The following is a 15,466-nucleotide window of genomic DNA, read 5'->3' as shown; positions in this document are numbered from 1 at the left end:
GGGATTCCCAAGTGGGAAGCTCAGGCCAGAGCAAAACTTCTTCTGTCTCTTGAGCAAGGGGGGAATGAAACTTCCCTCAAAACATCTGCCTGAGCTGAGCTGTGCCCATTCAGCCACCCCCAAGGGAAGGGGACCAAGCCCTGAGGTTGGGGTCAGATCAAAAGGAAGGAAAAAAAAAAAAAAAAGTGAAAGGGAAATGGGTGAAAAAGGATGCCAAAATATTTAAAGTGTAACTGGTGCATGTGTGCAGTGGTCCAGTTCCTGTTTGTGGAAGAAATCTTATGAAAGGCAGAATTATTTGGGTCAGCCTGTGATGTGTAGGTCTAGACCAACCGGGATGTTTTAAGAGGCTGGGAAAGAAGCAAAAAAAAAAAACCAAAAACCCCCAAATTATTTTGCTTGTGCTTTTTGCTTTTAGGGTAATTTAGCCTAAAAATCTTTGAAGTAAAATAAACAGTGTATTTTAGGTAGCTGAAGGCATTTACTGTGTTTGCAGAGGCCTTTGCTCTTAGCAGTCTGGTATGAGGAGTTTTGTTTTTGTCTAGAAGAAACAAAAACATTTACCATCTTTCTTTGAGCCTTGGGTTGCCAGGAGTCCTCCTCTGTCTGCAGCTGGATTGCCCAAAACCTTTTAATAGAAAAAAGAAGAGGTGCAATGCTAGTGGGGTGATCTGGACCAGCGAAGTTAAAAATCTTTGTTTCAGAGGCTGCTTTCAAGAATCACGGGTCATTTGCTTTGATTTCTTCCCCTGTGATGCTGCTGTTAGGGTAGGGGATAATAATGGGCTTAAGATTGATGCTGTTTAGAGAATTTTATTCCTTAGGATACAGGTAACAATCCCTGGAGGTTGTGAACTGTCTCTGAAAGCCTTCTGCTTGTCACCACCTGAAATTTGGAGCATCTTTCCAGTTTTTGAAACGTTCAGTGGTCCTGCACTGTGAGGTCTGTGCTGATCTGGTGTAATGAACTGATCTGGCAGGGACAGATTTATTCCTAGTGATGGAAACCCTGTGGAAGATGACAGGCACTGATGGCAGGTGACAAGTGGCATTTCCAGCTGCATTTTGCTGGGATCTTCCCTGCCAGCTGCACCAGACCTGAAAATTCATTTGCAAACCCCAAATGTCAATCCCTGCAGTGCTGCTGTAAAGCTTTACTACATAAAAAGGTTTTAATTGTAGTTGTGATTCTTACTTTCCAGTTATTTCTTTTTTTATACCCTACAGCTTTAAAAGAACAGTTAAGAGGAACTGAGAACACTGGGGGTAGAAACAGATTGGATTTAACCTAAGTACTTTTTCAGACTCAATACCCATTCTCAGGTGTAAAATCATGGCAATTGTTACTGGTTATGTGATAAAGTCAGAGAACATCTTAAACTGTGAGAATATGATTCTGGCAAATAGATAAACCCACTAGATTAAAACCCAAGCAAACTACTCCCAAAAGATTTGAAAACAAGACATTCATCATTTGGTGAAATCTGCTGTGATGTGAAATGCCAAGTATTCTGGTTATTAAAACACTGAAGTAAATCTCCTAAATTTGTTCAGATAGCTTTAGGAATAGCAATAGCCACCATGATTTTTTCCACTATCTTCTGAAGTACTTGTAAGGAAAACTACTTAAATCCTGTTGAAAAAGAAGAAAAACCCCAAACCCACAACCCCAAAACCAGGAAAGGTTTGTGTATATGACAGAATTTTGCATGCTTATGTTATTAAAGCTTGATTTCACTCTTTGAATATAAGGTTATGTTTAAAAGCTACATTCTTCTGGCATCTGCCCAGGTTATATTCTTCAGAACTCCTTAGTATGGGCTAAAATAAGCAGTAGTGGTAGTTAAACAAATATGGCCCCGTCAAAGCTGATGCTTTGATCAAGAATTGTTGACAACTGGAGTGTTATGGCAAGCTTTAAATAGTAGCTTTTATTTCTATTTTGGTGTAGTGTGTGGCATTAGATGACTCAAAACAGGTGGATTCTAAAAGTTACATAGCTATCTGCTTTAAAAATCTGGATTATCAGTCAATCATAGAATCATAGAATTAGCTGGGTTGGAAGGGACCTCAGAGATCATCTAGTCCAACCCTTGACCCACCGGAGCAGTTGCTAGACCATGGCACTGAGTGCCACATCCAGTCTCTTTTTAAATGTCTCCAGGGACGGAGAATCTACCACCTCACCGGGCAGTCCATTCCATAGCCTGATCACCCTCTCCGTGAAGAAATTCTTTCTAATATCTAACCTAAACCTCCCCTGGCACAACTTAAGACTGTGTCCTCTTGTCTTGTTGAAGGTCGTCTGTGAAAAGAGTCCAGTTCCCACCTGGCTACAGCCTCCTTTCAGGGAGTTGTAGACAGCAATGAGGTCTCCCCTGAGCCTCCTCTTCTTCAGGCTGAACAGCCCCAGCTCTCTCAGCCTCTCCTCATAGGGCCTGTGCTCGAGTCCCTTCACCAGCCTGGTTGCCCTCCTTTGGACCTGTTCCAGGACCTCTACATCCTTCTTAAACTGAGGGGCCCAGAACTGGACACAGGACTCAAGCTGTGGCCTCCCCAGGGCTGAGCACAGGGGCAGAATCCCTTCCCTGGACCTGCTGGCCACGCTGTTCCTGATCCAGGATGCCAGGATGCCATTGGCCTTCTTGGCCACCTGGGCACACTGCTGGCTCATGTTCAGCTTCCTGGCAATCCAGACTCCCAGGTCCCTTTCTGCCACTCTGTGCCCAGCCTGGAGCTCCCCATGGGGTTGTTGTGGCCAAAGTGCAGGACCCGGCACTTGGCCATGTTGAACCTCATCCTGTTGGGATCATCCCAACTCTCCAGTCTGTCCAGGTCCCTCTGCAGAGCCCTCCTGCCTTCGAGTTGGTCCACACTCCCCCCCAGCTTGGTGTCATCTGCGAATTTGCTGATGATGGACTCAATCCCTTCGTCTAAGTCGTCGATAAAGATATTAAACAGAACTGGGCCCAATACTGAATTACAGTAGGGCAATGTGCATGTCTTAGCACTTAAAAACACATCTGACAATAAATACATAATTTAGTTACACAATCAAAACATGAATTTAAAGAAAAGTTTAAGATGAATGATAGACCAACCTCTCATATATATATTGAACCTAAATACTTATTTCTGTTTGGACAGAGATGGCAGCTTCTGGTAGTGTTTATTCTGCCTCCAGCACCTGTACACTGCAGCCTTCTGGAGGGAAATATTAAAGATTGCAGTGGGTTTTTTTCTCTTTCTCAGTATTTCTGAGATGCTCTCATGCTGACTGCCACTTTTGCACTTGGAGGCTCTGCAGAGGTTTTGATTCAAAACACAATTTCTCTTTTTGACAGAGAAAGAACTGTTGATTTTTAAACAGGAGGAGATTATTTTAACCTTTGCCATCATAGAAATATGCTCAGGAGCTTTCTTGTGCCAAAACCTTAGATTTCTGATCTGCTAGATACAAACCACTTTGATAAACTGGCACCCAAAGTGACAAGCTAGCAGTAGCAACTTCTCCAATAGATGTTGCACCACGAAACCCCATGCAGTAAAATGAAGAATACCTCTCCCTGAGTTGTTTTAAGTGCTTAAAATCTGAGCTGCAGAACTGGTGAGAAGGAACTGTGAAATGTTGCATTGCACTGTGGTGGTTCTGTCTGAAAAAGAAGCCTCTGAGATGGTTTCTGTTGAGTTTAATATCAAGGGATGCAAACATCCTTGTTCCCACAGGAGGTGGGGGAGAGTCAGTCATCTGCACTGCATCCTTCACTGCTGCTTCTTCACATTCTGAATCATTGGTTACAGCAATTATTACTCTCAGCTTAAGTTAATACAATAAAATGAATATTTTATGGCTTCCTGAAGAGCTGTCACGCACTCACTTATTGTATTCTTGCTGCTGGATCTGGCAGAAAATCATTGCATTTACTTCACTGTGCTAAATTCTTTTTTTGTTTGGGTGGTTTTTGTTTGGAGCCTGAGTACTGCTTTTGCTTGAGGATCAGGTATGAACCCATGCCACCTGATTTGATGCTGAGATGTCACAGTTTGGGCCTCAGCACGTTCTGGACATTCCCCTTTCCTGCACAGGTTTATGGATGGAGCTAAGGGGTTTCCAGCTAAGAGCAGAAAGTGAGGTGGGATGAATGCAGACTTAATGGCATTTCTGAAATGAAATCTAAGCTTCTAAAATATCCCAAAAGGATGGGTGAATCTTCCTGTTGTAGGTGCAGAAGTGTCAGAAGGTTTCCTCTCATCACCATCTCTCTCGAGCAGCTTGTGCTTCAAGAATCCAGCTTGCTTTATAGGTGTGCAAATTGTGCTCACAGTGCTTGCATCACTTCAGAAGATGTGATAAGGTTCCCAAACTACTGAAACACTTGTGGAGACTTTGTCTTAGAATATAATTGTGGCACTCAGTGCCATGGTCTAGTAACTGCAGCAGTAGTGGATCAAGGGTTGGACTCGATGATCTCTGAGGTCCCTTCCAACCCAGCCAGTTCTGTGATTCTATGATTCTATGAATGCATACTGAGAGCTGCTGAGTTGCTGTATCAGCCATAAAAATGCCTTGTGATGCACAAACTGATTTTTTTCCCTTACACTTTCAAAGCATGGAGAAGCAAAGACATTTGACAAGTTACTATTTTTTGTTGGGTGCAGTTGTACTTTACTGAAAACACAGTTCTGTGTTGCTGTTGCAGGACAATGTGTCGTACACTTTGTAAAAATGTTCATGATACAATGTCCAAATACTATTTCACAATGTAGTTTTTCTAGAAAAATTGCTTTAAGAACAGACAAATCACCCCTTTCCTTCTCTGGAGTGCAAGTAAATCTATTAAGTGAACTGCCTCCAAAAAGGGAAGCCATCTGCCTGATCTTACTGCATCAGTGTTGTACTTGGGTATTCATTGAAAAGCTTTTTCAGCATGGTGCAGACTCACTTCTTTATTGCTTTACATTTTACTAGAGCTTAAATGATCTATAGGCTCAAGCATCTGTACCCTTTGTTGTGCCAGGTCTGTAAGGTTGAAGTACCTGAATGTAACGAGAAAACTCCCCATGAAATGAAAATTGCCACATAGATAAGGCCTAAGGAAGTTGGATTGAAATGAAGAAAGCTGTAAGACAGTGTCCCAGGAGATCTGAAAGGAAATCTGATTGCACTGGCTGACTCCAGAAAGGAAAACCTGATTTTCACCAGTGTATTTTATCCAGCTTTTCCTTGTCCTCCATCCTCTATTCTTGTGCTCTGTAACTGCAGCACTGGGAATAGAGGAGAGAGAAATTTTCTTTGTTGATAATGCCTTATATATACACAAACCCCTGCATGGTTAAGAGGCCATCACAACCCTGACAAGTGTTGGTGGTTTGGTTTTTTTTTAATTTTATTTCTTTTCTCCCTCTCTTGCCTTGGGGGAACCACCAATGGCTGCTGCTACTGCTGTCCTCAGAATCCTTGCTTCACTTTTTGTCAGCAAGTTAATGCCTTTCGTCTTCACCTTGTCTGATACCTGAGATGGGATACAAAAACCCCAAATTTTTCCATGTGTCTGGTGATGCTGGCTGGTAGGGTTGCTCCTTTCTCTGTGTGATGAGAGTGCCCTTAATGCTACCTCTGGTTTTGGTGATTCAGCATCAGAGGGGTGCATAATGTATATACAATATCAGTGGCTCCATGTGCCAGAATAAAAAGTAGAAATAAAAATAAATATAATTTTCTGGATTTGGTGATTCAGCACCAGAGGGGTGCATGATGTATATACAATATCAGTGGCTCCATGTGCCAGAATAAAAAGTAGAAATAAAAATAAATAAAAAGGGCAGAGTGTGTCCTCTGACATCAGGAGGAGCTACATGCATCTGAAGGCAAATTCAGCCTGTGTGATAAGTGGGGGGGAAAGTCTGCCTTAAGGAAAAAAGGAGCAAAAGCTGAATATCAGACATTTAAGCTCCATCACTTGGGGCTTTCTGTATATACCCTGCTTACATTGTATATCCAACCTTAGTGATTAGCACTTGTGAAGTATAAATGTGGTGACAAGCTGTGCCTCCCTGTGATGGCTTAAAAGTTACAAATAGGCAGGACTGAGGAGTTTAAGGACATAGAATTAAACATGCTTGAATTAATAGGGTAATGATTGGTGCTGCTCAGAGGTATAAAATAAACACCAGCTCCAGCTCTGTGCTATTTGGCAACCAGATCCAGATCCATGGTGTTGCTGGAAATATCTGAAATGACTCAACCTTAATGTTTAGTGGGAGAGATTATCCTAAAAAAGCTCTCTACCTAAGCTCCCCTTGCAGTTAACATTTTCAACCCCCCTTTGGCTCCTTGTTGGGACTTCAAAGATACTCTGAAGCCTTTGTTAAATTGATCATTAACTCTGCAATGTTGTAATTAGACATTTGAACTTGGCTGCATTCAACAAAGCAAACACAGGAATGAAAATCCTCACCAGCCTGGTTTCTCTGCAGCTCATCAGCGCGGCCAGGGAGGGATTAAAGTTCCCCAGGAGTTAAAAAGCAATGAGAATTGAAGGCATTAAGCAGCCTGGTAGGAAGGAGAGGGAGCCATTAATCCACCAAGTTTTTCTTTGAAAGTAGGGAGTGAGAATAACATCAGGAACCTGAGATGGGTTACTGCTGGAGGTTTGGATTTAAGCTCCTAAAACCATTTAGCTGGGAATGTTGGGTGAGAAGCATGAGGAGCAGAAGCCTGGTTTCCAGCCCAGCAATTGACAATGTTGTACCAACTGGTTTCAGCTTCCCCTGAGCTGTCCCCAGTCTGTAAAGCAGCAGAGGAGGCCCCAGGGAGGTGGCTTGAAACAATAATAGGAAAAAACCAAAGGGGCAGCCCCAAAAATTGAGGCTTGGACCTTGTGGTTCTGAGGGTCCAGAGCTGGGAGAAGCTCAGCCCTGCATCTCCCACTTTTTTTCCCCATTGCTCTCCTGATGGAGTCGAGACAGCAGCTGGTAGGTGCTGTAGCCCAGGCTGCAGGGTGGATGGGAAAGCTGATCTCCATGGCAACGGAGGAGGCAGTGGATGATGGGGAGTAGCTGGAAAAGCCATCTGGTCAGTGTAGGCAACTCTCAGGGGAAATGAGCTCATTTCATCTGATAGTAACCACAGAAACTTTGGACTTAGTTTAATGGTAGGATGCTGAACATGAGAGAGAACTGACTGGTTCAGCAGTTTCAAAGGCAAAGAAATCATCTCTTTTTAGAGTAATATTTTTGTAAGGAAGGCTTTTGGTTGTGCTAGGTCCTGCTCCCCCTCCTACTCTTCTTCCCTATGGTGATGTTTCTACCCAGTGATTCTTTGGTATGGGGTGGCTTTTAGGAATTTCAAGGCAGTTTTGTCTTTGTATACAAGAGTTCTTTTTATCATACAGCAACCTTCTAACCCTTTTATCTTGGTGGAGCTCAATATAAAGTGAGATACTGTTTTAACATACTCTGGCTGGTAGTCCAGAAACTTCCCCCTCATCCCCAAAATCTTGAGTTAATGAACTCTTAAATAGTTTCAAAAGAAACATTCTGAACAGCTCTTGCTTATTTACAAATAAACCTTTGTAAAACCAGGTGAACGTGTGTTAAATGTGTCGAGCTATTTAACATCACTGAAATCAATTAAACCCTAATATTTTTGTGTACAATACAGGGAAGTTTCCAATTGATTTTTGCAGAAACTGAAGAATGGAAACTTGGGTTCCATTTGCACCCAGGGACATCATTATGTATTTTTTATATGTGAATAAATGAATTTAGTGTACATTGAAAGTACAATGCATGTGGCCAAGTGCCTTATAAAAAGCCCAAGAGCAACATCCTAAATGTGTAGGGCACAAATAAATGCTTCATCTTCCACCATCCTCTACCCATACTGAACTGTACTACTGGTTGCATGTGTTTGGACTCAGTGATTTATTGTGACCACCATGAAAATGAAAATTCATGGCCAGCCATAAGTCTGCTTTTATGGAAGAGCAGCAGAGCTGTTAAGTTTTGAGAAACCCCTACCCATCTTTTCTGCTTTGAGGATGTGTGGTTGAATGAGAGAGTTGTGATTGGCTCCTGAACAACAGCAAGAAATTATTATATGGAGAATAAGAGCTGGTGGGTGCCCTGGTTGTTAGGATCAGGTGAATCTAGAAATCTGAGAAATGCTTGGAGTGGACAAAGGGGCCTGAGCTTTCTGAAAGAAGTCAGATGAGCACAGCAGATGCTCAAGGGCCCCAGGTGGGATGTCTGGATGTTAATAAACCAGATGAGCTGAAATCAGTTAATGAAAGGACTTTAATCAATCTGAGCTGATTCAAGAAGTGACTGCATGATGAATATGTGCTCCTTATTGGCTTCTCTGCTGAGCTGATGCTCAGACAAAACAAGAGTTAATTGCTCCCTTCAGCTAAACCATTGAAATTAGGTGGCAGATTTTTTTTTTTCCCCAAATGCTTCTTTTTCCTACCTGGAAATAGTCAAGTATCAAGTGTGTAGGTGGTAATAGAGAGGACATGGATGAATTCTTCCCTGTTTCAGTCAGAATACTGGGTTTCAAGACAGGTGAACTGTCCTTGAAACTGAAAAAGAAACTTTGTGCTTTAATAGTTTGAAAATATTTCTTCCTGAAAGTGATTTGAATTTAATCACTTCTTTTTGATAAGTAGAGGTGGCAGGAATCAATAGGAAAATTCTACTTAAAAAACTTATATGTGCTAGGAAGTTTTGGGAGTCTTGAGGTGGATGTTTGTTTGCCTATCTGGTGTTTTTGTTTGTTGTTTGGTTGATTTTGTGGTTATTTTATATTTTTATTACATTGGCTAAATTATTAAATTATTGGTTATTTATATTTTGTGGTTCTTCTGAGAAGTTAATCTGTTTCAAAGGCATAACCAGTGCTATGGTTGCTCTAAAGCTGTATATTTTTAGGTGGACTCTAAACCTGTCCTGTATTGCCCAATGTTCCAGCACAGGAAAACTCACCTGTCTCTGACCATGCTTCTTCTGTTGAAATTGCAAATGTTTATTCCTCTTCAAGCACTCCACAGAAGGATTCTCCTGGTCAGGTTGCTTTTTCTTGCTCTCTCAGCTGCCTGCCAGCCTGTACTTTGTTCTTGACATCTCCTAGATGTTGCTTTCAGAAGCTTTTTCCTTTTTTCAAGGAGTTTTGGAGTACAGTGTTACTGAATTCTGCCAAATATCAGCTCAGGGTTTTTCTTGTTTGTTGTTAAATTCATTCCATAGAATGCCTCCTGATTTCCTGAGGTGTTTGACATCTTGAAGCTCGGACCAGCTGCCACTGAGAAGGCCCTGGCTTTTTAAGGAATTTTGTTTCTTCCATCAATGAATGGTGCACTTGTCCTTTATTTGGAAAGGGAGGAGGGGAAAGGTGTTGGTGAGTGAAGGGAGGTTCACAGAGCTGAAGTTCTCCTTTCCTAACTTTGCAAGAATTCAAAGAGCAGCCTCTGTTGCACCATTTATTTATGTTGGCCCCCAAACTGATAGAAACATCAATCCCAGTAAAAATATAAGGCTTTGCCCACAACGGTAGCTGGGTTAATGGGGTATGCAAGTTGAGAGACATCTGGCTTATATCTCCAAGTTCAGTTTGGTCCATTTGGAATGATACCAAAGCTCTAGAGAGAGTTTGCACGGAGTTAATGGGGTGCTTTGGTAGGCATCAATTAACTTCCCATGTTGGCATCCTCCAATCCTGATGCTCTTTCCTGCTGGCTGGATGGCATGGAAGTTGGCACCAGGGGGAAGCTTCTTGCCTTTAGTACTTGAAACTTCTTTGCCACTTGGTTGAAAATGCTGCCTTTGCCTTGGGTTAAGTTTCTTTTGCATGTCAAATCATTCTCCTCTCCTCCTTCACAAATTTCAGAAGAGACAAGTGTAGAATGCTGACTGGATGGGCTGGCTACATGTGGCATCTGAGAGTTTGGGTCTTTTTATTAGGTTAAACCAGCACATATGTTTTCCTGTGAGGAGCATTAAGTGCCTGGACTACAGGTTTAGTGTCTGACTGTTTTTGCAGCTGTGGGGAAGAGCCTGATGTGAATTCCCTGGAGCAGGGCTGGGAGAGAGCTCAGGAATGCTGAGGCAAAGAGCAGGTTGTGGTTATGGAAATGTCCACCAGAAATATGGCACTTGAACTTCTTATCAAGGCAGAGCTTGGGAGCAGGAACTAAGCAGTGGTCACCCAGGTGTGTGAAAGGAATTCCCCACTCCTAACCCTGCAGGGTTCTGTTTCAGAGCTTGACAGCTCTATCTGGCAACTCTCCTGCCTGTCTGGAAAAAATGAAAATTTTCTTTTTGCCTTTGTTATCTGAAGGTGGTTGAAACCAGCATTTGAAATTTGGTTCTTGTTAAACTGAGAGAGAAGAGCACAGTTGTTGCTCAGGCCAGAAATCTTTCTTTTGGAGGATGAATTTTGAAAGCATTCTGCTTCTAGAAAAGGTAACATCATGACTAGATGGAGAAATACTGTTCTGCTTCTGCTGACCTCTCACTCCTCTGGAAATGTCTTGTGGAACATGTATCACATCCCAGAGAGAGTCCCAGGAAGCCAAAAAAAATCATGTAGGAAGGGTAGAGCTGAAAATCCTGAAGCAAGGGAGTCAATCTGAGCACTGTTCTGTAACACCCTTCCTGGGGGTGGGAATGCAGGCATGGGGAGGGATGGGATGTCTTGTCTGCCAAAGACAAGTAAAAAAGTTAGGACTTTGTCAGCAGGAGTTCCTCTTCAGCCTAATCTGTACCTGCTTTTGCACATTTTGCTCATAATAACTAAAAAAATTCATAACTGGGGGCCTCTTGCTGTTGCTGTGCTTATCCAGCTGGACTTCCATCTCATCATCCTGGAGGGAAGACTTGGGAAGTGTTTGGTGGATCTGAAGGAGCTTTTTAACAAATGAATGAGGAAGGTTGTTAGAAAACATGCAACAAGATATTTGACAGGATAAAAATAATCAGATCAGGGAAAGTAACCACTATGTCAGTAGTGCTAATATGAAAAGTTAGATGTAAATATAAAAATATGGGGTAGTTGGCTTAGGTTGATTTTAGTTTTTTAATAGTCTGTACCAGTTTCTTTCTACTTCTATTAACACATTGTGTCTACTGATCAAAGAGAATGCATCTCTGAACAGTCTGTGTGCTGAAGATAAAGTAGGTGAATAATTCTTTTCAATTCAGGGAGATAGAAAATGAAGCAAATGCTGCATTCTCACTTTGGAGGGGAGAGTCATGCATGAACTCCTTCATACACTGGTTCTGAGACCATGTGCAGAGTTACACCACTGGGGAAGAGTTTCAGGAAATAGAAATGAGTGGGATTTTCAAAACTTCTTTTTTTTTTGTGCCAGTTCTGGCCTGTTGACACTTCCTTTCTCTTGCCAAATACTTTGGGTTTAGTTCTTGAGCATGCTTTGCAGTGAGGGAGAACTCCACACTATAAAGAATTATTGTAAACTAAATGATTGAATGGTTTAACTTGGGACCTTAAAAATCACCCAGTTCCAACCCACCTGCATGGGCAGGGACATCTCCCACCAGCCCAGGTTGCTCAAGGTCCCATCCAACCTGGCCTTCAATACTCCTGGCAGTGTCCTCACTCTGCTCCTTTGCCAGAGATGCCAAGAAGGTTTCTCTTCCACTTCCCTCTTGTTGTCCCTGCTCTGTCTCAGAGCTTTTCCATTCCCTTGCCTTAGAAGTTGGGATTTGGGCAAGTTAGTGGCACAGGGACCTTGGAGCTGAGCTACTTCTGTAGGTGCTGCAAGAGGAGTTGTATTCTCAGTAAAACATTGGCTTGGAGGAAAATCTTAGTGTAGAAGAAGTGTGTCCTTCTGAGAGTCCCTCTCGTCAGTGCCTCCTGCTTTCCTGTGCTTGGCATCTCCCAGAAGCAGATGGAATAAGCTTCAAAAAAAAAAAACAACTTTTTTTTTCGTCTTCAGTAGCCAACCAAGAATAACATCATGATACGCTTTGCCTCCTTGCTCCTAAAACATGTATTTTATCCCTTTTATGTTTATGGAGCTCATTGAAAAAGGCCTAGACCCATTGGAATGAAGGTCTTATTGTTCATAACAGGTTTTGGATGACCTTACCCTGTCTTTCCACACCAAATGGCTTCCAAGGTGCTCAAGTTCAAAGTCAGAGTTTGAGGTCCACAGACAGAGCTTCATGTAAAGTATTTTCTATGCAGATGATTTCTCAGCCTCCAGACACAATCTCTGTATCTGTTAAAATAGCTGCTCTGAGGGTGTCATATTCCATTTTATGTCAGGGTTTTCTTGTGGCTTAGAAACATCTCTTTCAGCTAAATTTAGGAACTGTGTCTTTCCTTTTCCAGTGGAGTCACAGTGTGGATGCTGGATGAATCCCAGCATCACTTGTAGCTCTTTATAATATAAAAGCTTCTGCTTTGTTTTATGTTCTGTGTCTTCTCTAATTGTGAGAAGCACAGGATTTTTACAGTACCAGGTAGGTGTTAAGAGAGCATTTAGGAGAAAGGATTGAAGAAACAGAACCAAATTAATCTGTAATGTAACTCAGATTTGCTGAAGTTCTCAGCCCTGAGGCATTGCTGCTCTTATCAGGCCGAGTCCTATGAACTGGAATTGGCCTTAATGACCACCAGAATTAATGAACTCATGTTCACCCAGGTTGGCAGCCTTCTAGTTGATGTCAAGCTTCATGTTAAGCTGCTAATCAGCAAAACAGAAGCAAAATTTTAGTTGCTCAGGAAGGCATCATTTTTCTGATGTGTTGGGTTTGTTTTTTTTTTTCCCTGTTGTCTGCAAGTTTCTGGCCACTAAAGAAGTGTGTCCTGACAGAAATACATCAACCTCCTCCACCCCCATGAGCCTACTTTTTAGACTTCTGCAAAGCAAGATATTAAAAAGCATTTTTGTCTGTTGCACAGCCCTGGGCAAGGGATGGGGATTTTGCCAGTTGCCAATGGCTACCTGGAGGTTTTGTGTATGAGCACCCAGAAAACAGCTTGTGCACTTTCACCCCTGATGTTCCCTGAATAACTTGGCTCTCATTTAGGTCAATCAGGCTTTATCAAGCCGTCAGGAGTGAAAAATGTCTCTTGGTGTAAGCTGCCTGGTCCTTCCCTTCAGTCACCGGGGTCTACGGGACGCTGGATGTTCTCTGAGCTTGTCTGCTTGTCAGGCAAAGAGCTGGGTGACAGGAACCATTGACTGCCTGGCTGTCCCATTGTCTTGGGGCCAGCCCCCATTTGCATCCTTGTCCCTGTGAGCCAAGGAACCATGGAAGGCCTTGAAAAAAAACAGAGGATAACTGGGATGCAAATTCCCACTGAAGAGAATGCTCAGTTCTGTAAAGCACAATCCAGGCTTTCACTTCCCACCTTCTTGCTAGAAAACTGGAACTGTGACCCTGACAGGGCCATGGTGCCTCTTCAGGGTGCTGTTTGTGGCTTCGTTGTGCTAAAATATGAACTTTACTCTGGGTTTGCCTACTGGGGTAATTTTTTTCATTGCTCTTTTAGTAATTATTTTTGTTGATGTCTGAGCTGCATGTAGGATGCATCCCCATGCATCCCTCCCTCAAATTAGTTATTTTGAATGAAAGACAGGTTTTGCTCCCTGTATGCTCACTGCTGGTTTTTGTTAAGGGAGCTTGGTGGTGGTGATGAAAGGAGATGTAGTAATAACCTCCTACATCCAGGATACCAGATCCTCCTGGATACACTTGGATACCAGAGTTTATTGACAATGTGTAACTAATATTGTCCCTGATCAGAAGAGGTGGCCTCTGGGGCTATATTTTGCTGTGACAATTCCATGGCACAAAATGGAAAGCAGGGCTCCTAATTCTGCAGGTTTGTAAGTGACATTAGGTGGAACTGCACAAAGGAAGAGTTCTTTTGTGTTTTTAAGCTGCTGTCCTAAGACTCAGGCTTTCCTTAGAGCATCTGCTGCAGATGCTGGTCCTTTAGATGGATGACATTCATTGTATTTTTATTTTATTGAAAAATATTTAAGAAAAATCTAATTAAAAAAAAAAAAAAAAAAGAGAGAAGGGTTCTGGTCAATCCTTGCAGAGTAAAGGTGGAGAAGAAATTATTGTCTGAGCCAAGGGGTCTGAGCTTCCTGTTTGCTATAACCAATGGTCTGAGCAGTTTCATTATATCCTGAAAATCCAGCTGGAATACCAGTGGCTCTAAAGGATTGTGGTAGCTGTTGTGCTGCATATGCCATCTTGCACAGGTTATCAGGCTGTCAAAACACAGGGAGTGAGTGCTGGGTAATGTTGTAGCTTTTCTAGAAGTGCCAGAGCTGAGCTTATACACTGAGGTGAGGACTTTGTTATCTTACCAGGAGTCTGGTGGTTTAGAGTCACAAAAAGATTACAGCAAAGTTGACTGATGCATAAATTACCCCACTCCCCTTTTTTTAAACTGTTTACATATCTATTATTTTATTCAGTATTCCAGGCAATGTTCCATTCATTTTTGAAACTCCTAATATGACTCCCATTCATCTTGACTGGACTAGGGTTTTATCCTTGGTATTTCAGTTGATTTATAAAATAATCACAGATAGCATCTTGGGTCCCATTTGCCAGCAGCAGAACCCTACAGAAATGTGGGGAGGCTGGATAAAATGTTCAGCAGTGTGTTGGCTTCTCTGACATTGTTCTTAATATGAAATACTCTATGAAATAAGCAGCTTGTGCTTTTCTGCTTAATTATCCTATGTAACTGTGGTTTCTCTGCTTTTCTCATTCTCTAGGCAACGTGCTGTGTGTTTGCAGTTATAAACCACTGTTACCTTTGCAATTAGTAGATTTTGCTGTGTGTTCTGACAGAGATAGTGACTGATTATTAATTGAGGTGGCCAATAAGGAAGTATTGCAGCTCTCTGATTTTCTGGGGCTCAATGTACTCAACCAGCCCGTAGGAAAGCAACCTTTATCCACACATTTTCCAAGTTACAAATATGATGTAGCTCTGCTTCTCTATAATCAGCATAAAAATCAGATCTCTTTGACATCTATCACCTTGTACCCATTTCCAAGGTCACACCTTTAGCACAGGTCTGTGGTTGATACCAGCAGTGCTGTAGGACCAGACCTAGGTCTCACTATGATGTTTTCAGTGCACCTGGAGATGGATGTGTGGGTAAGGGGTACTAGAAATATTTTTTCAATCCATGTGTGATTAAAGACAAAAAAGTAGTGGGAGGTTAAGCTGATACCAAAAATGGAATGCAAAGCACACCTCTTCCTGAAATGAAATATGCTACCAAAATACTCATCTTTTCAGCAGAGACTGTGCTTGTTTTCTTTGGCTCAGGCAGGAAACCTTTTGTTTGAATGAGACCAAGTAAATTGCACAGAATGGTTTTCAGTTTTCATACGTGTAGACAAGACAAAGTGTATGCAATTAAGGTAATTAAACCTGCTCTTAATCTTTTCTTCCTTTATTCCT

At 42.1% G+C, this 15,466-nt stretch overlaps 1 protein-coding gene across 3 annotated transcripts in view; it reads left to right on the top strand.

The window, feature by feature from the left end:
* KCNQ1 (potassium voltage-gated channel subfamily Q member 1) overlaps window positions 1-15,466 on the top strand; it is a 316,467-nt gene that overhangs the window by 52,419 nt on the left and 248,582 nt on the right. The window lies entirely within an intron of this gene.

The sequence above is a fragment of the Calypte anna genome, chromosome 5 (genome assembly GCF_003957555.1).
Source record: "Calypte anna isolate BGI_N300 chromosome 5, bCalAnn1_v1.p, whole genome shotgun sequence".
NCBI classification, from domain to species: domain Eukaryota; kingdom Metazoa; phylum Chordata; class Aves; order Apodiformes; family Trochilidae; genus Calypte; species Calypte anna.
The sequence above is the reverse complement of the archived record's forward strand: the minus strand, read 5'-3'. Positions and strand labels throughout refer to the sequence as shown.